The sequence below is a fragment of the Pleurodeles waltl genome, chromosome 2_2 (assembly GCF_031143425.1).
Source record: "Pleurodeles waltl isolate 20211129_DDA chromosome 2_2, aPleWal1.hap1.20221129, whole genome shotgun sequence".
Classification (NCBI taxonomy): Eukaryota; Metazoa; Chordata; class Amphibia; order Caudata; family Salamandridae; genus Pleurodeles; species Pleurodeles waltl.
This window is the reverse complement of record NC_090439.1, coordinates 28610070-28633203: the sequence shown is the minus strand read 5'-3', so window position 1 is coordinate 28633203 and position 23134 is coordinate 28610070.

Here is a 23134-nt window from a genome sequence, read left to right as displayed (position 1 = left end):
TACAGGTAGACACTTTGCAAAAAACACCTCTGTTTTCCTTCAAAAATTTGGCTGTGTCCACGTTGCGCTTTGGGGCATTTCCTGTCACGGGCGCTAGACCTACGCACACAAGTGAGGTATCATTTTTATCAGGAGACGTGGGGGAACGCTGGGTGGAAGGAAATTCGTGGCTCCTCTCAGATTCCAGAACTTTCTGCCACAGAAATATGAGGAACATGTGTTTTTTTAGCCAAATTTTGAGGTTTGCAAAGGATTCTGGGTAACAGAACCTGGTCCGAGCCACACAAGTCACCCCATCTGGGATTCCCCTAGGTGTCTAGTTTTCAGAAATGCACAGGCTTGGTAGGTTTTCCTAGGTGGCGGCTGAGCTACAAGCCAAAATCTACAGGTAGGCACTTTGCAAAAAACACCTCTGTTTTCCTTCACAAATTTGGATGTGTCCACGTTGCGCTTTGGGGCGTTTTCTGTCGCGGACGCTAGGCCTACCCACACAAGTGAGGTATCATTTTTATCAGGAGACGTGGGGGAACGCTGGGTGGAAGGAAATTTGTGGCTCCTCTCAGATTCCAGAACTTTCTGCCACAGAAATGTGAGGAACATGTGTTTTTTTAGCCAAATTTTGAGATTTGCAAAGGATTCTGGGTAACAGAACCTGGTCCGAGCCACACAAGTCACCCCATCTTGGATTCCCCTAGGTCTCTAGTTTTCAGAAATGCACAGGTTTGGTAGGTTTCCCTAGGTGGCGGCTGAGCTACAGGCCAAAATCTACAGGTAGGCACTTTGCAAAAAACACCTCTGTTTTCCTTCACAAATTTGGATGTGTCCACGTTGCGCTTTGGGGCGTTTCCTGTCGCGGGCGCTAGTCCTACCCACACAAGTGAGGTATCATTTTTATCAGGAGACGTGGGGGAACGCTGGGTGGAAGGAAATTTGTGGCTCCTCTCAGATTCCAGAACTTTCTGCCACAGAAATGTTAGGAACATGTTTTTTTTTAGCCAAATTTTGAGGTTTGCAAAGGATTCTGGGTAACAGAATCTGGTCCGAGCCACACAAGTCACCCCATCTTGGATTCCCCTAGGTCTCTAGTTTTGAGAAATGCACAGGTTTGGTAGGTTTCCCTAGGTGGCGGCTGAGCTGCAGGCCAAAATCTACAGGTAGGCACTTTGCAAAAAACACCTCTGTTTTCCTTCAAAAATTTGGCTGTGTCCACGTTGCGCTTTGGGGCCTTTCCTGTCACGGGCGCTAGACCTACGCACACAAGTGAGGTATCATTTTTATCAGGAGACGTGGGGGAACGCTGGGTGGAAGGAAATTCGTGGCTCCTCTCAGATTCCAGAACTTTCTGCCACAGAAATATGAGGAACATGTGTTTTTTTAGCCAAATTTTGAGGTTTGCAAAGGATTCTGGGTAACAGAACCTGGTCCGAGCCACACAAGTCACCCCATCTGGGATTCCCCTAGGTGTCTAGTTTTCAGAAATGCACAGGCTTGGTAGGTTTCCCTAGGTGGCGGCTGAGCTACAAGCCAAAATCTACAGGTAGGCACTTTGCAAAAAACACCTCTGTTTTCCTTCACAAATTTGGATGTGTCCACGTTGCGCTTTGGGGCGTTTTCTGTCGCGGACGCTAGGCCTACCCACACAAGTGAGGTATCATTTTTATCGGGAGACGTGGGGGAACGCTGGGTGGAAGGAAATTTGTGGCTCCTCTCAGATTCCAGAACTTTCTGCCACAGAAATGTGAGGAACATGTGTTTTTTTAGCCAAATTTTGAGATTTGCAAAGGATTCTGGGTAACAGAACCTGGTCCGAGCCACACAAGTCACCCCATCTGGGATTCCCCTAGGTGTCTAGTTTTCAGAAATGCACAGGCTTGGTAGGTTTCCCTAGGTGGCGGCTGAGCTACAAGCCAAAATCTACAGGTAGGCACTTTGCAAAAAACACCTCTGTTTTCCTTCACAAATTTGGATGTGTCCACGTTGCGCTTTGGGGCGTTTTCTGTCGCGGACGCTAGGCCTACCCACACAAGTGAGGTATCATTTTTATCAGGAGACGTGGGGGAACGCTGGGTGGAAGGAAATTTGTGGCTCCTCTCAGATTCCAGAACTTTCTGCCACAGAAATGTGAGGAACATGTGTTTTTTTAGCCAAATTTTGAGATTTGCAAAGGATTCTGGGTAACAGAACCTGGTCCGAGCCACACAAGTCACCCCATCTTGGATTCCCCTAGGTCTCTAGTTTTCAGAAATGCACAGGTTTGGTAGGTTTCCCTAGGTGGCGGCGGAGCTACGGGCCAAAATCTACAGGTAGGCACTTTGCAAAAAACACCTCTGTTTTCCTTCAAAAATGTGGCTGTGTCCACGTTGCGCTTTGGGGCATTTCCTGTCACGGGCGCTAGACCTACGCACACAAGTGAGGTATCATTTTTATCAGGAGACGTGGGGGAACGCTGGGTGGAAGGAAATTCGTGGCTCCTCTCGGATTCCAGAACTTTCTGCCACAGAAATGTGAGGAACATGTGTTTTTTTAGCCAAATTTTGAGATTTGCAAAGGATTCTGGGTAACATAACCTGGTCCGAGCCACACAAGTCACCCCATCTTGGATTCCCCTAGGTCTCTAGTTTTCAGAAATGCACAGGTTTGGTAGGTTTCCCTAGGTGGCGGCTGAGCTACAGGCCAAAATCTACAGGTAGGCACTTTGCAAAACACACCTCTGTTTTCCTTCACAAATTTGGATGTGTCCACGTTGCGCTTTGGGGCGTTTTCTGTCGCGGGCGCTAGGCCTACCCACACAAGTGAGGTATCATTTTTATCGGGAGACGTGGGGGAACGCTGGGTGGAAGGAAATTCGTGGCTCCTCTCAGATTCCAGAACTTTCTGCCACAGAAATGTGAGGAACATGTGTTTTTTTAGCCAAATTTTGAGGTTTGCAAAGGATTCTGGGTAACAGAACCTGGTCCGAGCCACACAAGTCACCCCATCTTGGATTCCCCTAGGTCTCTAGTTTTCAGAAATGCACAGGTTTGGTAGGTTTCCCTAGGTGGCGGCTGAGCTACAGGCCAAAATCTACAGGTAGGCACTTTGCAAAAAACACCTCTGTTTTCCTTCAAAAATTTGGCTGTGTCCACGTTGCGCTTTGGGGCATTTCCTGTCACGGGCGCTAGGCCTACGCACACAAGTGAGGTATCATTTTTATCGGGAGACGTGGGGGAACGCTGGGTGGAAGGAAATTCGTGGCTCCTCTCAGATTCCAGAACTTTCTGCCACAGAAATGTGAGGAACATGTGTTTTTTTAGCCAAATTTTGAGGTTTGCAAAGGATTCTGGGTAACAGAACCTGGTCCGAGCCACACAAGTCACCCCATCTTGGATTCCCCTAGGTCTCTAGTTTTCAGAAATGCTCAGTTTGGTAGGTTTCCCTAGGTGGCGGCTGAGCTACAGGCCAAAATCTACAGGTAGGCACTTTGCAAAAAACACCTCTGTTTTCCTTCACAAATTTGGATGTGTCCACGTTGCGCTTTGGGGCGTTTCCTGTCGCGGGCGCTAGTCCTAGCCACACAAGTGAGGTATCATTTTTATCGGGAGACGTGGGGGAACGCTGGGTGGAAGGAAATTTGTGGCTCTTCTCAGATTCCAGAACTTTCTGCCACAGAAATGTTAGGAACATGTGTTTTTTTAGCCAAATTTTGAGGTTTGCAAAGGATTCTGGGTAACAGAACCTGGTCCGAGCCACACAAGTCACCCCATCTTGGATTCCCCTAGGTCTCTAGTTTTCAGAAATGCACAGGTTTGGTAGGTTTCCCTAGGTGGCGGCTGAGCTACAGGCCAAAATCTACAGGTAGGCACTTTGCAAAAAACACCTCTGATTTCCTTAAAAAATTTGGCTGTGCCCACGTTGCGCTTTGGGGCATTTCCTGTCACGGGCGCTAGGCCTACCCCCACAAGTGAGGTATCATTTTTATCGGGAGACGTGGGGGAAAGCTGGGTCGAAGGAAATTCGTGGCTCCTCTCAGATTCCAGAACTTTCTGCCACAGAAATGTGAGGAACATGTGTTTTTTTAGCCAAATTTTGAGGTTTGCAAAGAACTCTGGGTAACAGAACCTGGTCCGAGCCACACAAGTCACCCCATCTTGGATTCCCCTAGGTCTCTAGTTTTCAGACATGCACAGGTTTGGTAGGTTTCCCTAGGTGGCGGCTGAGCTACAGGCCAAAATCTACAGGTAGGCACTTTGCAAAAAACACCTCTGTTTTCCTTCACAAATTTGGATGTGTCCACGTTGCACTTTGGGGCGTTTTCTGTCGCGGGCGCTAGGCCTACCCACACAAGTGAGGTATCATTTTTATCGGGAGACATGGGGGAACGCTGGGTAAAAGGAAATTTGTGGCTCCTCTCAGATTCCAAAACTTTCTGCCACAGAAATGTTTGGAACATGTGTTTTTTTAGGCAAATTTTGAGGTTTGCAAAGGATTCTGGGTAACAGAACCTGGTCCGAGCCACACAAGTCACCCCATCTTGGATTCCCCTAGGTCTCTAGTTTTCAGAAATGCACAGGTTTGGTAGGTTTCCCTAGGTGGCGGCTGAGCTACAGGCCAAAATCTACAGGTAGGCACTTTGCAAAAAACACCTCTGTTTTCCTTCAAAAATTTGGCTGTGTCTACGTTGCGCTTTGGGGCGCTTCCTGTCGCGGGCGCTAGGCCTACCCACACAAGTGAGGTATCATTTTTATCGGGAGACGTGGGGGAACGCTGGGTAAAAGGAAATTTGTGGCTCCTCTCAGATTCCAGAACTTTCTGCCACAGAAATGTTAGGAACATGTGTTTTTTTAGCCAAATTTTGAGGTTTGCAAAGGATTCTGGGTAACAGAACCTGGTCCGAGCCACACAAGTCACCCCATCTTGGATTCCCCTAGGTCTCTAGTTTTCAGAAATGCACAGTTTGGTAGGTTTCCCTAGGTGGCGGCTGAGCTACAGGCCAAAATCTACAGGTAGACACTTTGCAAAACACACCTCTGTTTTCCTTCACAAATTTGGATGTGTCCACGTTGCGCTTTGGGGCGTTTTCAGTCGCGGGCGCTAGGCTTACCCACACAAGTGAGGTATCATTTTTATCGGGAGACATGGGGGAACGCTGGGTGGAAGGAAATTTGTGGCTCCTCTCAGATTCCAGAACTTTCTGCCACAGAAATGTGAGGAACATGTGTTTTTTTTAGCCAAATTTTGAGATTTGCAAAGGATTCTGGGTAACAGAACCTGGTCCGAGCCACACAAGTCACCCCATCTTGGATTCCCCTAGGTCTCTAGTTTTCAGAAATGCACAGGTTTGGTAGGTTTCCCTAGGTGGCGGCTGAGCTACAGGCCAAAATCTACAGGTAGGCACTTTGCAAAAAAAACCTCTGTTTTCCTTCACAAATTTGGATGTGTCCACGTTGCGCTTTGGGGCGTTTCCTGTCGCGGGCGCTAGTCCTACCCACACAAGTGAGGTATCATTTTTATCAGGAGACGTGGGGGAACGCTGGGTGGAAGGAAATTTGTGGCTCCTCTCAGATTCCAGAACTTTCTGCCACAGAAATGTTAGGAACATGTTTTTTTTTAGCCAAATTTTGAGGTTTGCAAAGGATTCTGGGTAACAGAACCTGGTCCGAGCCACACAAGTCACCCCATCTTGGATTCCCCTAGGTCTCTAGTTTTGAGAAATGCACAGGTTTGGTAGGTTTCCCTAGGTGGCGGCTGAGCTACAGGCCAAAATCTACAGGTAGGCACTTTGCAAAAAACACCTCTGTTTTCCTTCAAAAATTTGGCTGTGTCCACGTTGCGCTTTGGGGCATTTCCTGTCACGGGCGCTAGACCTACGCACACAAGTGAGGTATCATTTTTATCAGGAGACGTGGGGGAACGCTGGGTGGAAGGAAATTCGTGGCTCCTCTCAGATTCCAGAACTTTCTGCCACAGAAATATGAGGAACATGTGTTTTTTTAGCCAAATTGTGAGGTTTGCAAAGGATTCTGGGTAACAGAACCTGGTCCGAGCCACACAAGTCACCCCATCTGGGATTCCCCTAGGTGTCTAGTTTTCAGAAATGCACAGGCTTGGTAGGTTTTCCTAGGTGGCGGCTGAGCTACAAGCCAAAATCTACAGGTAGGCACTTTGCAAAAAACACCTCTGTTTTCCTTCACAAATTTGGATGTGTCCACGTTGCGCTTTGGGGCGTTTTCTGTCGCGGACGCTAGGCCTACCCACACAAGTGAGGTATCATTTTTATCAGGAGACGTGGGGGAACGCTGGGTGGAAGGAAATTTGTGGCTCCTCTCAGATTCCAGAACTTTCTGCCACAGAAATGTGAGGAACATGTGTTTTTTTAGCCAAATTTTGAGATTTGCAAAGGATTCTGGGTAACAGAACCTGGTCCGAGCCACACAAGTCACCCCATCTTGGATTCCCCTAGGTCTCTAGTTTTCAGAAATGCACAGGTTTGGTAGGTTTCCCTAGGTGGCGGCGGAGCTACAGGCCAAAATCTACAGGTAGGCACTTTGCAAAAAACACCTCTGTTTTCCTTCAAAAATGTGGCTGTGTCCACGTTGCGCTTTGGGGCATTTCCTGTCACGGGCGCTAGACCTACGCACACAAGTGAGGTATCATTTTTATCAGGAGACGTGGGGGAACGCTGGGTGGAAGGAAATTCGTGGCTCCTCTCGGATTCCAGAACTTTCTGCCACAGAAATGTGAGGAACATGTGTTTTTTTAGCCAAATTTTGAGATTTGCAAAGGATTCTGGGTAACATAACCTGGTCCGAGCCACACAAGTCACCCCATCTTGGATTCCCCTAGGTCTCTAGTTTTCAGAAATGCACAGGTTTGGTAGGTTTCCCTAGGTGGCGGCTGAGCTACAGGCCAAAATCTACAGGTAGGCACTTTGCAAAACACACCTCTGTTTTCCTTCACAAATTTGGATGTGTCCACGTTGCGCTTTGGGGCGTTTTCTGTCGCGGGCGCTAGGCCTACCCACACAAGTGAGGTATCATTTTTATCGGGAGACGTGGGGGAACGCTGGGTGGAAGGAAATTCGTGGCTCCTCTCAGATTCCAGAACTTTCTGCCACAGAAATGTGAGGAACATGTGTTTTTTTAGCCAAATTTTGAGGTTTGCAAAGGATTCTGGGTAACAGAACCTGGTCCGAGCCACACAAGTCACCCCATCTTGGATTCCCCTAGGTCTCTAGTTTTCAGAAATGCACAGGTTTGGTAGGTTTCCCTAGGTGGCGGCTGAGCTACAGGCCAAAATCTACAGGTAGGCACTTTGCAAAAAACACCTCTGTTTTCCTTCAAAAATTTGGCTGTGTCCACGTTGCGCTTTGGGGCATTTCCTGTCACGGGCGCTAGGCCTACGCACACAAGTGAGGTATCATTTTTATCGGGAGACGTGGGGGAACGCTGGGTGGAAGGAAATTCGTGGCTCCTCTCAGATTCCAGAACTTTCTGCCACAGAAATGTGAGGAACATGTGTTTTTTTAGCCAAATTTTGAGGTTTGCAAAGGATTCTGGGTAACAGAACCTGGTCCGAGCCACACAAGTCACCCCATGTTGGATTCCCCTAGGTCTCTAGTTTTCAGAAATGCACAGTTTGGTAGGTTTCCCTAGGTGGCGGCTGAGCTACAGGCCAAAATCTACAGGTAGGCACTTTGCAAAAAACACCTCTGTTTTCCTTCACAAATTTGGATGTGTCCACGTTGCGCTTTGGGGCGTTTCCTGTCGCGGGCGCTAGTCCTAGCCACACAAGTGAGGTATCATTTTTATCGGGAGATGTGGGGGAACGCTGGGTGGAAGGAAATTTGTGGCTCTTCTCAGATTCCAGAACTTTCTGCCACAGAAATGTTAGGAACATGTGTTTTTTTAGCCAAATTTTGAGGTTTGCAAAGGATTCTGGGTAACAGAACCTGGTCCGAGCCACACAAGTCACCCCATCTTGGATTCCCCTAGGTCTCTAGTTTTCAGAAATGCACAGGTTTGGTAGGTTTCCCTAGGTGGCGGCTGAGCTACAGGCCAAAATCTACAGGTAGGCACTTTGCAAAAAACACCTCTGTTTTCCTTCAAAAAGTTGGCTGTGCCCACGTTGCGCTTTGGGGCATTTCCTGTCACGGGCGCTAGGCCTACCCCCACAAGTGAGGTATCATTTTTATCGGGAGACGTGGGGGAAAGCTGGGTCGAAGGAAATTCGTGGCTCCTCTCAGATTCCAGAACTTTCTGCCACAGAAATGTGAGGAACATGTGTTTTTTTAGCCAAATTTTGAGGTTTGCAAAGGATTCTGGGTAACAGAACCTGGTCCGAGCCACACAAGTCACCCCATCTTGGATTCCCCTAGGTCTCTAGTTTTCAGACATGCACAGGTTTGGTAGGTTTCCCTAGGTGGCGGCTGAGCTACAGGCCAAAATCTACAGGTAGGCACTTTGCAAAAAACACCTCTGTTTTCCTTCACAAATTTGGATGTGTCCACGTTGCACTTTGGGGCGTTTTCTGTCGCGGGCGCTAGGCCTACCCACACAAGTGAGGTATCATTTTTATCGGGAGACATGGGGGAACGCTGGGTAAAAGGAAATTTGTGGCTCCTCTCAGATTCCAAAACTTTCTGCCACAGAAATGTTAGGAACATGTGTTGTTTTAGGCAAATTTTGAGGTTTGCAAAGGATTCTGGGTAACAGAACCTGGTCCGAGCCACACAAGTCACCCCATCTTGGATTCCCCTAGGTCTCTAGTTTTCAGAAATGCACAGGTTTGGTAGGTTTCCCTAGGTGGCGGCTGAGCTACAGGCCAAAATCTACAGGTAGGCACTTTGCAAAAAACACCTCTGTTTTCCTTCACAAATTTGGATGTGTCCACGTTGCACTTTGGGGCGTTTTCTGTCGCGGGCGCTAGGCCTACCCACACAAGTGAGGTATCATTTTTATCGGGAGACATGGGGGAACGCTGGGTAAAAGGAAATTTGTGGCTCCTCTCAGATTCCAAAACTTTCTGCCACAGAAATGTTTGGAACATGTGTTTTTTTAGGCAAATTTTGAGGTTTGCAAAGGATTCTGGGTAACAGAACCTGGTCCGAGCCACACAAGTCACCCCATCTTGGATTCCCCTAGGTCTCTAGTTTTCAGAAATGCACAGGTTTGGTAGGTTTCCCTAGGTGGCGGCTGAGCTACAGGCCAAAATCTACAGGTAGGCACTTTGCAAAAAACACCTCTGTTTTCCTTCAAAAATTTGGCTGTGTCTACGTTGCGCTTTGGGGCGCTTCCTGTCGCGGGCGCTAGGCCTACCCACACAAGTGAGGTATCATTTTTATCGGGAGACGTGGGGGAACGCTGGGTAAAAGGAAATTTGTGGCTCCTCTCAGATTCCAGAACTTTCTGCCACAGAAATGTTAGGAACATGTGTTTTTTTAGCCAAATTTTGAGGTTTGCAAAGGATTCTGGGTAACAGAACCTGGTCCGAACCACACAAGTCACCCCATCTTGGATTCCCCTAGGTCTCTAGTTTTCAGAAATGCACAGTTTGGTAGGTTTCCCTAGGTGGCGGCTGAGCTACAGGCCAAAATCTACAGGTAGACACTTTGCAAAACACACCTCTGTTTTCCTTCACAAATTTGGATGTGTCCACGTTGCGCTTTGGGGCGTTTTCAGTCGCGGGCGCTAGGCTTACCCACACAAGTGAGGTATCATTTTTATCGGGAGACGTGGGGGAACGCTGGGTGGAAGGAAATTTGTGGCTCCTCTCAGATTCCAGAACTTTCTGCCACAGAAATGTGAGGAACATGTGTTTTTTTAGCCAAATTTTGAGATTTGCAAAGGATTCTGGGTAACAGAACCTGGTCCGAGCCACACAAGTCACCCCATCTTGGATTCCCCTAGGTCTCTAGTTTTCAGAAATGCACAGGTTTGGTAGGTTTCCCTAGGTGGCGGCTGAGCTACAGGCCAAAATCTACAGTTAGGCACTTTGCAAAAAAACCCTCTGTTTTCCTTCACAAATTTGGATGTGTCCACGTTGCGCTTTGGGGCGTTTCCTGTCGCGGGCGCTAGTCCTACCCACACAAGTGAGGTATCATTTTTATCAGGAGACGTGGGGGAACGCTGGGTGGAAGGAAATTTGTGGCTCCTCTCAGATTCCAGAACTTTCTGCCACAGAAATGTTAGGAACATGTTTTTTTTTAGCCAAATTTTGAGGTTTGCAAAGGATTCTGGGTAACAGAACCTGGTCCGAGCCACACAAGTCACCCCATCTTGGATTCCCCTAGGTCTCTAGTTTTGAGAAATGCACAGGTTTGGTAGGTTTCCCTAGGTGGCGGCTGAGCTACAGGCCAAAATCTACAGGTAGACACTTTGCAAAAAACACCTCTGTTTTCCTTCAAAAATTTGGCTGTGTCCACGTTGCGCTTTGGGGCATTTCCTGTCACGGGCGCTAGACCTACGCACACAAGTGAGGTATCATTTTTATCAGGAGACGTGGGGGAACGCTGGGTGGAAGGAAATTCGTGGCTCCTCTCAGATTCCAGAACTTTCTGCCACAGAAATATGAGGAACATGTGTTTTTTTAGCCAAATTTTGAGGTTTGCAAAGGATTCTGGGTAACAGAACCTGGTCCGAGCCACACAAGTCACCCCATCTGGGATTCCCCTAGGTGTCTAGTTTTCAGAAATGCACAGGCTTGGTAGGTTTTCCTAGGTGGCGGCTGAGCTACAAGCCAAAATCTACAGGTAGGCACTTTGCAAAAAACACCTCTGTTTTCCTTCACAAATTTGGATGTGTCCACGTTGCGCTTTGGGGCGTTTTCTGTCGCGGACGCTAGGCCTACCCACACAAGTGAGGTATCATTTTTATCAGGAGACGTGGGGGAACGCTGGGTGGAAGGAAATTTGTGGCTCCTCTCAGATTCCAGAACTTTCTGCCACAGAAATGTGAGGAACATGTGTTTTTTTAGCCAAATTTTGAGATTTGCAAAGGATTCTGGGTAACAGAACCTGGTCCGAGCCACACAAGTCACCCCATCTTGGATTCCCCTAGGTCTCTAGTTTTCAGAAATGCACAGGTTTGGTAGGTTTCCCTAGGTGGCGGCGGAGCTACAGGCCAAAATCTACAGGTAGGCACTTTGCAAAAAACACCTCTGTTTTCCTTCAAAAATGTGGCTGTGTCCACGTTGCGCTTTGGGGCATTTCCTGTCACGGGCGCTAGACCTACGCACACAAGTGAGGTATCATTTTTATCAGGAGACGTGGGGGAACGCTGGGTGGAAGGAAATTCGTGGCTCCTCTCGGATTCCAGAACTTTCTGCCACAGAAATGTGAGGAACATGTGTTTTTTTAGCCAAATTTTGAGATTTGCAAAGGATTCTGGGTAACATAACCTGGTCCGAGCCACACAAGTCACCCCATCTTGGATTCCCCTAGGTCTCTAGTTTTCAGAAATGCACAGGTTTGGTAGGTTTCCCTAGGTGGCGGCTGAGCTACAGGCCAAAATCTACAGGTAGGCACTTTGCAAAACACACCTCTGTTTTCCTTCACAAATTTGGATGTGTCCACGTTGCGCTTTGGGGCGTTTTCTGTCGCGGGCGCTAGGCCTACCCACACAAGTGAGGTATCATTTTTATCGGGAGACGTGGGGGAACGCTGGGTGGAAGGAAATTCGTGGCTCCTCTCAGATTCCAGAACTTTCTGCCACAGAAATGTGAGGAACATGTGTTTTTTTAGCCAAATTTTGAGGTTTGCAAAGGATTCTGGGTAACAGAACCTGGTCCGAGCCACACAAGTCACCCCATCTTGGATTCCCCTAGGTCTCTAGTTTTCAGAAATGCACAGGTTTGGTAGGTTTCCCTAGGTGGCGGCTGAGCTACAGGCCAAAATCTACAGGTAGGCACTTTGCAAAAAACACCTCTGTTTTCCTTCAAAAATTTGGCTGTGTCCACGTTGCGCTTTGGGGCATTTCCTGTCACGGGCGCTAGGCCTACGCACACAAGTGAGGTATCATTTTTATCGGGAGACGTGGGGGAACGCTGGGTGGAAGGAAATTCGTGGCTCCTCTCAGATTCCAGAACTTTCTGCCACAGAAATGTGAGGAACATGTGTTTTTTTAGCCAAATTTTGAGGTTTGCAAAGGATTCTGGGTAACAGAACCTGGTCCGAGCCACACAAGTCACCCCATGTTGGATTCCCCTAGGTCTCTAGTTTTCAGAAATGCACAGTTTGGTAGGTTTCCCTAGGTGGCGGCTGAGCTACAGGCCAAAATCTACAGGTAGGCACTTTGCAAAAAACACCTCTGTTTTCCTTCACAAATTTGGATGTGTCCACGTTGCGCTTTGGGGCGTTTCCTGTCGCGGGCGCTAGTCCTAGCCACACAAGTGAGGTATCATTTTTATCGGGAGATGTGGGGGAACGCTGGGTGGAAGGAAATTTGTGGCTCTTCTCAGATTCCAGAACTTTCTGCCACAGAAATGTTAGGAACATGTGTTTTTTTAGCCAAATTTTGAGGTTTGCAAAGGATTCTGGGTAACAGAACCTGGTCCGAGCCACACAAGTCACCCCATCTTGGATTCCCCTAGGTCTCTAGTTTTCAGAAATGCACAGGTTTGGTAGGTTTCCCTAGGTGGCGGCTGAGCTACAGGCCAAAATCTACAGGTAGGCACTTTGCAAAAAACACCTCTGTTTTCCTTCAAAAAGTTGGCTGTGCCCACGTTGCGCTTTGGGGCATTTCCTGTCACGGGCGCTAGGCCTACCCCCACAAGTGAGGTATCATTTTTATCGGGAGACGTGGGGGAAAGCTGGGTCGAAGGAAATTCGTGGCTCCTCTCAGATTCCAGAACTTTCTGCCACAGAAATGTGAGGAACATGTGTTTTTTTAGCCAAATTTTGAGGTTTGCAAAGGATTCTGGGTAACAGAACCTGGTCCGAGCCACACAAGTCACCCCATCTTGGATTCCCCTAGGTCTCTAGTTTTCAGACATGCACAGGTTTGGTAGGTTTCCCTAGGTGGCGGCTGAGCTACAGGCCAAAATCTACAGGTAGGCACTTTGCAAAAAACACCTCTGTTTTCCTTCACAAATTTGGATGTGTCCACGTTGCACTTTGGGGCGTTTTCTGTCGCGGGCGCTAGGCCTACCCACACAAGTGAGGTATCATTTTTATCGGGAAACATGGGGGAACGCTGGGTAAAAGGAAATTTGTGGCTCCTCTCAGATTCCAAAACTTTCTGCCACAGAAATGTTAGGAACATGTTTTTTTTTAGGCAAATTTTGAGGTTTGCAAAGGATTCTGGGTAACAGAACCTGGTCCGAGCCACACAAGTCACCCCATCTTGGATTCCCCTAGGTCTCTAGTTTTCAGAAATGCACAGGTTTGGTAGGTTTCCCTAGGTGGCGGCTGAGCTACAGGCCAAAATCTACAGGTAGGCACTTTGCAAAAAACACCTCTGTTTTCCTTCAAAAATTTGGCTCGGTCCACGTTGCGCTTTGGGGCGTTTCCTGTCGCGGGCGCTAGTCCTAGCCACACAAGTGAGGTATCATTTTTATCGGGAGACGTGGGGGAACGCTGGGTGGAAGGAAATTTGTGGCTCTTCTCAGATTCCAGAACTTTCTGCCACAGAAATGTTATGAACATGTGTTTTTTTAGCCAAATTTTGAGGTTTGCAAAGGATTCTGGGTAACAGAACCTGGTCCGAGCCACACAAGTCACCCCATCTTGGATTCCCCTAGGTCTCTAGTTTTCAGAAATGCACAGGTTTGGTAGGTTTCCCTAGGTGGCGGCTGAGCTACAGGCCAAAATCTACAGGTAGGCACTTTGCAAAAAACACCTCTGTTTTCCTTCACAAATTCGGATGTGTCCACGTTGCGCTTTGGGGCGTTTCCTGTCGCGGGCGCTAGTCCTAGCCACACAAGTGAGGTATCATTTTTATCGGGAGACGTGGGGGAACGCTGGGTGGAAGGAAATTTGTGGCTCCTCTCAGATTCCAGAACTTTCTGCCACAGAAATGTTAGGAACATGTGTTTTTTTAGCCAAATTTTGAGGTTTGCAAAGGATTCTGGGTAACAGAACCTGGTCCGAGCCACACAAGTCACCCCATCTTGGATTCCCCTAGGTCTCTAGTTTTCAGAAATGCACAGGTTTGGTAGGTTTCCCTAGGTGGCGGCTGAGCTACAGGCCAAAATCTACAGGTAGGCACTTTGCAAAAAACACCTCTGTTTTCCTTCAAAAATTTGGCTGTGCCCACGTTGCGCTTTGGGGCATTTCCTGTCACGGGCGCTAGGCCTACCCCCACAAGTGAGGTATCATTTTTATCGGGAGACGTGGGGGAAAGCTGGGTCGAAGGAAATTCGTGGCTCCTCTCAGATTCCAGAACTTTCTGCCACAGAAATGTGAGGAACATGTGTTTTTTTAGCCAAATTTTGAGGTTTGCAAAGGATTCTGGGTAACAGAACCTGGTCCGAGCCACACAAGTCACCCCATCTTGGATTCCCCTAGGTCTCTAGTTTTCAGACATGCACAGGTTTGGTACGTTTCCCTAGGTGGCGGCTGAGCTACAGGCCAAAATCTACAGGTAGGCACTTTGCAAAAAACACCTCTGTTTTCCTTCACAAATTTGGATGTGTCCACGTTGCACTTTGGGGCGTTTTCTTTCGCGGGCGCTAGGCCTACCCACACAAGTGAGGTATCATTTTTATCGGGAGACATGGGGGAACGCTGGGTAAAAGGAAATTTGTGGCTCCTCTCAGATTCCAAAACTTTCTGCCACAGAAATGTTAGGAACATGTGTTTTTTTAGGCAAATTTTGAGGTTTGCAAAGGATTCTGGGTAACAGAACCTGGTCCGAGCCACACAAGTCACCCCATCTTGGATTCCCCTAGGTCTCTAGTTTTCAGAAATGCACAGGTTTGGTTGGTTTCCCTAGGTGGCGGCTGAGCTACAGGCCAAAATCTACAGGTAGGCACTTTGCAAAATTTTCCTTCAAAAATTTGGCTGTGTCTACGTTGCGCTTTGGGGCGTTTCCTGTCGCGGGCGCTAGGCCTACCCACACAAGTGAGGTATCATTTTTATCGGGAGACGTGGGGGAACGCTGGGTAAAAGGAAATTCGTGGCTCCTCTCAGATTCCAGAACTTTCTGCCACAGAAATGTTAGGAACATGTTTTTTTTTAGCCAAATTTTGAGGTTTGCAAAGGATTCTGGGTAACAGAACCTGGTCCGAGCCACACAAGTCACCCCATCTTGGATTCCCCTAGGTCTCTAGTTTTCAGAAATGCACAGTTTGGTAGGTTTCCCTAGGTGGCGGCTGAGCTACAGGCCAAAATCTACAGGTCGACACTTTGCAAAACACACCTCTGTTTTCCTTCACAAATTTGGATGTGTCCACGTTGCGCTTTGGGGCGTTTTCTGTCGCGGGCGCTAGGCCTACCCACACAAGTGAGGTATCATTTTTATCGGGAGACGTGGGGGAACGCTGGGTGGAAGGAAATTCATGGCTCCTCTCAGATTCCAGAACTTTCTGCCACAGAAATGTGAGGAACATGTGTTTTTTTAGCCAAATTTTGAGGTTTGCAAAGGATTCTGGGTAACAGAACCTGGTCCGAGCCACACAAGTCACCCCATCTTGGATTCCCCTTGGTCTCTAGTTTTCAGAAATGCACAGTTTGGTAGGTTTCCCTAGGTGGCGGCTGAGCTACAGGCCAAAATCTACAGGTAGACACTTTGCAAAACACACCTCTGTTTTCCTTCACAAATTTGGATGTGTCCACGTTGCGCTTTGGGGCGTTTTCAGTCGCGGGCGCTAGGCCTACCCACACAAGTGAGGTATCATTTTTATCGGGAGACGTGGGGGAACGCTCGGTGGAAGGAAATTTGTGGCTCCTCTCAGATTCCAGAACTTTCTGCCACAGAAATGTGAGGAACATGTGTTTTTTTAGCCAAATTTTGAGATTTGCAAAGGATTCTGGGTAACAGAACCTGGTCCGAGCCACACAAGTCACCCCATCTTGGATTCCCCTAGGTCTCTAGTTTTCAGAAATGCACAGGTTTGGTAGGTTTCCCTAGGTGGCGGCTGAGCTACAGGCCAAAATCTACAGGTAGGCACTTTGCAAAAAACACCTCTGTTTTCCTTCACAAATTTGGATGTGTCCACGTTGCGCTTTGGGGCGTTTCCTGTCGCGGGCGCTAGTACTACCCACACAAGTGAGGTATCATTTTTATCAGGAGACGTGGGGGAACGCTGGGTGGAAGGAAATTTGTGGCTCCTCTCAGATTCCAGAACTTTCTGCCACAGAAATGTTAGGAACATGTTTTTTTTTAGCCAAATTTTGAGGTTTGCAAAGGATTCTGGGTAACAGAACCTGGTCCGAGCCACACAAGTCACCCCATCTTGGATTCCCCTAGGTCTCTAGTTTTGAGAAATGCACAGGTTTGGTAGGTTTCCCTAGGTGGCGGCTGAGCTACAGGCCAAAATCTACAGGTAGGCACTTTGCAAAAAACACCTCTGTTTTCCTTCAAAAATTTGGCTGTGTCCACGTTGCGCTTTGGGGCATTTCCTGTCACGGGCGCTAGACCTACGCACACAAGTGAGGTATCATTTTTATCAGGAGACGTGGGGGAACGCTGGGTGGAAGGAAATTCGTGGCTCCTCTCAGATTCCAGAACTTTCTGCCACAGAAATATGAGGAACATGTGTTTTTTTAGCCAAATTTTGAGGTTTGCAAAGGATTCTGGGTAACAGAATCTGGTCCGAGCCACACAAGTCACCCCATCTGGGATTCCCCTAGGTGTCTAGTTTTCAGAAATGCACAGGCTTGGTAGGTTTCCCTAGGTGGCGGCTGAGCTACAAGCCAAAATCTACAGGTAGGCACTTTGCAAAAAACACCTCTGTTTTCCTTCACAAATTTGGATGTGTCCACGTTGCGCTTTGGGGCGTTTTCTGTCGCGGACGCTAGGCCTACCCACACAAGTGAGGTATCATTTTTATCGGGAGACGTGGGGGAACGCTGGGTGGAAGGAAATTTGTGGCTCCTCTCAGATTCCAGAACTTTCTGCCACAGAAATGTGAGGAACATGTGTTTTTTTAGCCAAATTTTGAGATTTGCAAAGGATTCTGGGTAACAGAACCTGGTCCGAGCCACACAAGTCACCCCATCTGGGATTCCCCTAGGTGTCTAGTTTTCAGAAATGCACAGGCTTGGTAGGTTTCCCTAGGTGGCGGCTGAGCTACAAGCCAAAATCTACAGGTAGGCACTTTGCAAAAAACACCTCTGTTTTCCTTCACAAATTTGGATGTGTCCACGTTGCGCTTTGGGGCGTTTTCTGTCGCGGACGCTAGGCCTACCCACACAAGTGAGGTATCATTTTTATCGGGAGACGTGGGGGAACGCTGGGTGGAAGAAAATTCATGGCTCCTCTCAGATTCCAGAACTTTCTGCCACAGAAATGTGAGGAACATGTGTTTTTTTAGCCAAATTTTGAGGTTTGCAAAGGATTCTGGGTAACAGAACCTGGTCCGAGCCACACAAGTCACCCCATCTTGGATTCCCCTAGGTCTCTAGTTTTCAGAAATGCACAGTTTGGTAGGTTTCCCTAGGTGGCGGCTGAGCTACAGGCCAAAATCTACAGGTAGACACTTTGCAAAACACACCTCTGTTTTCCTTCACAAATTTGGATGTGTCCACGTTGCGCTTTGGGGCGTTTTCAGTCGCGGGCGCTAGGCCTACCCACACAAGTGAGGTATCATTTTTATCGGGAGACGTGGGGGAACGCTGGGTGGAAGGAAATTTGTGGCTCCTCTCAGATTCCAGAACTTTCTGCCACAGAAATGTGAGGAACATGTGTTTTTTTAGCCAAATTTTGAGATTTGCAAAGGATTCTGGGTAACAGAACCTGGTCCGAGCCACACAAGTCACCCCATCTTGGATTCCCCTAGGTCTCTAGTTTTCAGAAATGCACAGGTTTGGTAGGTTTCCCTAGGTGGCGGCTGAGCTACAGGCCAAAATCTACAGGTAGGCACTTTGCAAAAAACACCTCTGTTTTCCTTCACAAATTTGGATGTGTCCACGTTGCGCTTTGGGGCGTTTCCTGTCGCGGGCGCTAGTCCTACCCACACAAGTGAGGTATCATTTTTATCAGGAGACGTGGGGGAACGCTGGGTGGAAGGAAATTTGTGGCTCCTCTCAGATTCCAGAACTTTCTGCCACAGAAATGTTAGGAACATGGTTTTTTTTAGCCAAATTTTGAGGTTTGCAAAGGATTCTGGGTAACAGAACCTGGTCCGAGCCACACAAGTCACCCCATCTTGGATTCCCCTAGGTCTCTAGTTTTGAGAAATGCACAGGTTTGGTAGGTTTCCCTAGGTGGCGGCTGAGCTACAGGCCAAAATCTACAGGTAGGCACTTTGCAAAAAACACCTCTGTTTTCCTTCAAAAATTTGGCTGTGTCCACGTTGCGCTTTGGGGCATTTCCTGTCACGGGCGCTAGACCTACGCTCACAAGTGAGGTATCATTTTTATCAGGAGACGTGGGGGAACGCTGGGTGGAAGGAAATTCGTGGCTCCTCTCAGATTCCAGAACTTTCTGCCACAGAAATATGAGGAACATGTGTTTTTTTAGCCAAATTTTGAGGTTTGCAAAGGATTCTGGGTAACAGAACCTGGTCCGAGCCACACAAGTCACCCCATCTGGGATTCCCCTAGGTGTCTAGTTTTCAGAAATGCACAGGCTTGGTAGGTTTCCCTAGGTGGCGGCTGAGCTACAAGCCAAAATCTACAGGTAGGCACTTTGCAAAAAACACCTCTGTTTTCCTTCACAAATTTGGATGTGTCCACGTTGCGCTTTGGGGCGTTTTCTGTCGCGGACGCTAGGCCTACCCACACAAGTGAGGTATCATTTTTATCGGGAGACGCGGGGAACGCTGGGTGGAAGGAAATTTGTGGCTCCTCTCAGATTCCAGAACTTTCTGCCACAGAAATGTGAGGAACATGTGTTTTTTTAGCCAAATTTTGAGATTTGCAAAGGATTCTGGGTAACAGAACCTGGTCCGAGCCACACAAGTCACCCCATCTGGGATTCCCCTAGGTGTCTAGTTTTCAGAAATGCACAGGCTTGGTAGGTTTCCCTAGGTGGCGGCTGAGCTACAAGCCAAAATCTACAGGTAGGCACTTTGCAAAAAACACCTCTGTTTTCCTTCACAAATTTGGATGTGTCCACGTTGCGCTTTGGGGCGTTTTCTGTCGCGGACGCTAGGCCTACCCACACAAGTGAGGTATCATTTTTATCGGGAGACGTGGGGGAACGCTGGGTGGAAGAAAATTCATGGCTCCTCTCAGATTCCAGAACTTTCTGCCACAGAAATGTGAGGAACATGTGTTTTTTTAGCCAAATTTTGAGGTTTGCAAAGGATTCTGGGTAACAGAACCTGGTCCGAGCCACACAAGTCACCCCATCTTGGATTCCCCTAGGTCTCTAGTTTTCAGAAATGCACAGTTTGGTAGGTTTCCCTAGGTGGCGGCTGAGCTACAGGCCAAAATCTACAGGTAGACACTTTGCAAAACACACCTCTGTTTTCCTTCACAAATTTGGATGTGTCCACGTTGCGCTTTGGGGCGTTTTCAGTCGCGGGCGCTAGGCCTACCCACACAAGTGAGGTATCATTTTTATCGGGAGACGTGGGGGAACGCTGGGTGGAAGGAAATTTGTGGCTCCTCTCAGATTCCAGAACTTTCTGCCACAGAAATGTGAGGAACATGTGTTTTTTTAGCCAAATTTTGAGATTTGCAAAGGATTCTGGGTAACAGAACCTGGTCCGAGCCACACAAGTCACCCCATCTTGGATTCCCCTAGGTCTCTAGTTTTCAGAAATGCACAGGTTTGGTAGGTTTCCCTAGGTGGCGGCTGAGCTACAGGCCAAAATCTACAGGTAGGCACTTTGCAAAAAACACCTCTGTTTTCCTTCACAAATTTGGATGTGTCCACGTTGCGCTTTGGGGCGTTTCCTGTCGCGGGCGCTAGTCCTACCCACACAAGTGAGGTATCATTTTTATCAGGAGACGTGGGGGAACGCTGGGTGGAAGGAAATTTGTGGCTCCTCTCAGATTCCAGAACTTTCTGCCACAGAAATGTTAGGAACATGTTTTTTTTTAGCCAAATTTTGAGGTTTGCAAAGGATTCTGGGTAACAGAACCTGGTCCGAGCCACACAAGTCACCCCATCTTGGATTCCCCTAGGTCTCTAGTTTTGAGAAATGCACAGGTTTGGTAGGTTTCCCTAGGTGGCGGCTGAGCTACAGGCCAAAATCTACAGGTAGGCACTTTGCAAAAAACACCTCTGTTTTCCTTCAAAAATTTGGCTGTGTCCACGTTGCGCTTTGGGGCATTTCCTGTCACGGGCGCTAGACCTACGCACACAAGTGAGGTATCATTTTTATCAGGAGACGTGGGGGAACGCTGGGTGGAAGGAAATTCGTGGCTCCTCTCAGATTCCAGAACTTTCTGCCACAGAAATATGAGGAACATGTGTTTTTTTAGCCAAATTTTGAGGTTTGCAAAGGATTCTGGGTAACAGAACCTGGTCCGAGCCACACAAGTCACCCCATCTGGGATTCCCCTAGGTGTCTAGTTTTCAGAAATGCACAGGCTTGGTAGGTTTCCCTAGGTGGCGGCTGAGCTACAAGCCAAAATCTACAGGTAGGCACTTTGCAAAAAACACCTCTGTTTTCCTTCACAAATTTGGATGTGTCCACGTTGCGCTTTGGGGCGTTTTCTGTCGCGGACGCTAGGCCTACCCACACAAGTGAGGTATCATTTTTATCGGGAGACGTGGGGGAACGCTGGGTGGAAGGAAATTTGTGGCTCCTCTCAGATTCCAGAACTTTCTGCCACAGAAATGTGAGGAACATGTGTTTTTTTAGCCAAATTTTGAGATTTGCAAAGGATTCTGGGTAACAGAACCGGGTCCGAGCCACACAAGTCACCCCATCTGGGATTCCCCTAGGTGTCTAGTTTTCAGAAATGCACAGGCTTGGTAGGTTTCCCTAGGTGGCGGCTGAGCTACAAGCCAAAATCTACAGGTAGGCACTTTGTAAAAAACACCTCTGTTTTCCTTCACAAATTTGGATGTGTCCACGTTGCGCTTTGGGGCGTTTTCTGTCGCGGACGCTAGGCCTACCCACACAAGTGAGGTATCATTTTTATCAGGAGACGTGGGGGAACGCTGGGTGGAAGGAAATTTGTGGCTCCTCTCAGATTCCAGAACTTTCTGCCACAGAAATGTGAGGAACATGTGTTTTTTTAGCCAAATTTTGAGATTTGCAAAGGATTCTGGGTAACAGAACCTGGTCCGAGCCACACAAGTCACCCCATCTTGGATTCCCCTAGGTCTCTAGTTTTCAGAAATGCACAGGTTTGGTAGGTTTCCCTAGGTGGCGGCGGAGCTACAGGCCAAAATCTACAGGTAGGCACTTTGCAAAAAACACCTCTGTTTTCCTTCAAAAATGTGGCTGTGTCCACGTTGCGCTTTGGGGCATTTCCTGTCACGGGCGCTAGACCTACGCACACAAGTGAGGTATCATTTTTATCAGGAGACGTGGGGGAACGCTGGGTGGAAGGAAATTCGTGGCTCCTCTCGGATTCCAGAACTTTCTGCCACAGAAATGTGAGGAACATGTGTTTTTTTAGCCAAATTTTGAGATTTGCAAAGGATTCTGGGTAACATAACCTGGTCCGAGCCACACAAGTCACCCCATCTTGGATTCCCCTAGGTCTCTAGTTTTCAGAAATGCACAGGTTTGGTAGGTTTCCCTAGGTGGCGGCTGAGCTACAGGCCAAAATCTACAGGTAGGCACTTTGCAAAACACACCTCTGTTTTCCTTCACAAATTTGGATGTGTCCACGTTGCGCTTTGGGGCGTTTTCTGTCGCGGGCGCTAGGCCTACCCACACAAGTGAGGTATCATTTTTATCGGGAGACGTGGGGGAACGCTGGGTGGAAGGAAATTCGTGGCTCCTCTCAGATTCCAGAACTTTCTGCCACAGAAATGTGAGGAACATGTGTTTTGTTAGCCAAATTTTGAGGTTTGCAAAGGATTCTGGGTAACAGAACCTGGTCCGAGCCACACAAGTCACCCCATCTTGGATTCCCCTAGGTCTCTAGTTTTCAGAAATGCACAGGTTTGGTAGGTTTCCCTAGGTGGCGGCTGAGCTACAGGCCAAAATCTACAGGTAGTCACTTTGCAAAAAACACCTCTGTTTTCCTTAAAAAATTTGGCTGTGTCCACGTTGCGCTTTGGGGCATTTCCTGTCACGGGCGCTAGGCCTACGCACACAAGTGAGGTATCATTTTTATCGGGAGACGTGGGGGAACGCTGGGTGGAAGGAAATTCGTGGCTCCTCTCAGATTCCAGAACTTTCTGCCACAGAAATGTGAGGAACATGTGTTTTTTTAGCCAAATTTTGAGGTTTGCAAAGGATTCTGGGTAACAGAACCTGGTCCGAGCCACACAAGTCACCCCATCTTGGATTCCCCTAGGTCTCTAGTTTTCAGAAATGCACAGTTTGGTAGGTTTCCCTAGGTGGCGGCTGAGCTACAGGCCAAAATCTACAGGTAGGCACTTTGCAAAAAACACCTCTGTTTTCCTTCACAAATTTGGATGTGTCCACGTTGCGCTTTGGGGCGTTTCCTGTCGCGGGCGCTAGTCCTAGCCACACAAGTGAGGTATCATTTTTATCGTGAGACGTGGGGGAACGCTGGGTGGAAGGAAATTTGTGGCTCTTCTCAGATTCCAGAACTTTCTGCCACAGAAATGTTAGGAACATGTGTTTTTTTAGCCAAATTTTGAGGTTTGCAAAGGATTCTGGGTAACAGAACCTGGTCCGAGCCACACAAGTCACCCCATCTTGGATTCCCCTAGGTCTCTAGTTTTCAGAAATGCACAGGTTTGGTAGGTTTCCCTAGGTGGCGGCTGAGCTACAGGCCAAAATCTACAGGTAGGCACTTTGCAAAAAACACCTCTGTTTTCCTTCAAAATTTGGCTGTGCCCACGTTGCGCTTTGGGGCATTTCCTGTCACGGGCGCTAGGCCTACCCCCACAAGTGAGGTATCATTTTTATCGGGAGACGTGGCGGAAAGCTGGGTCGAAGGAAATTCGTGGCTCCT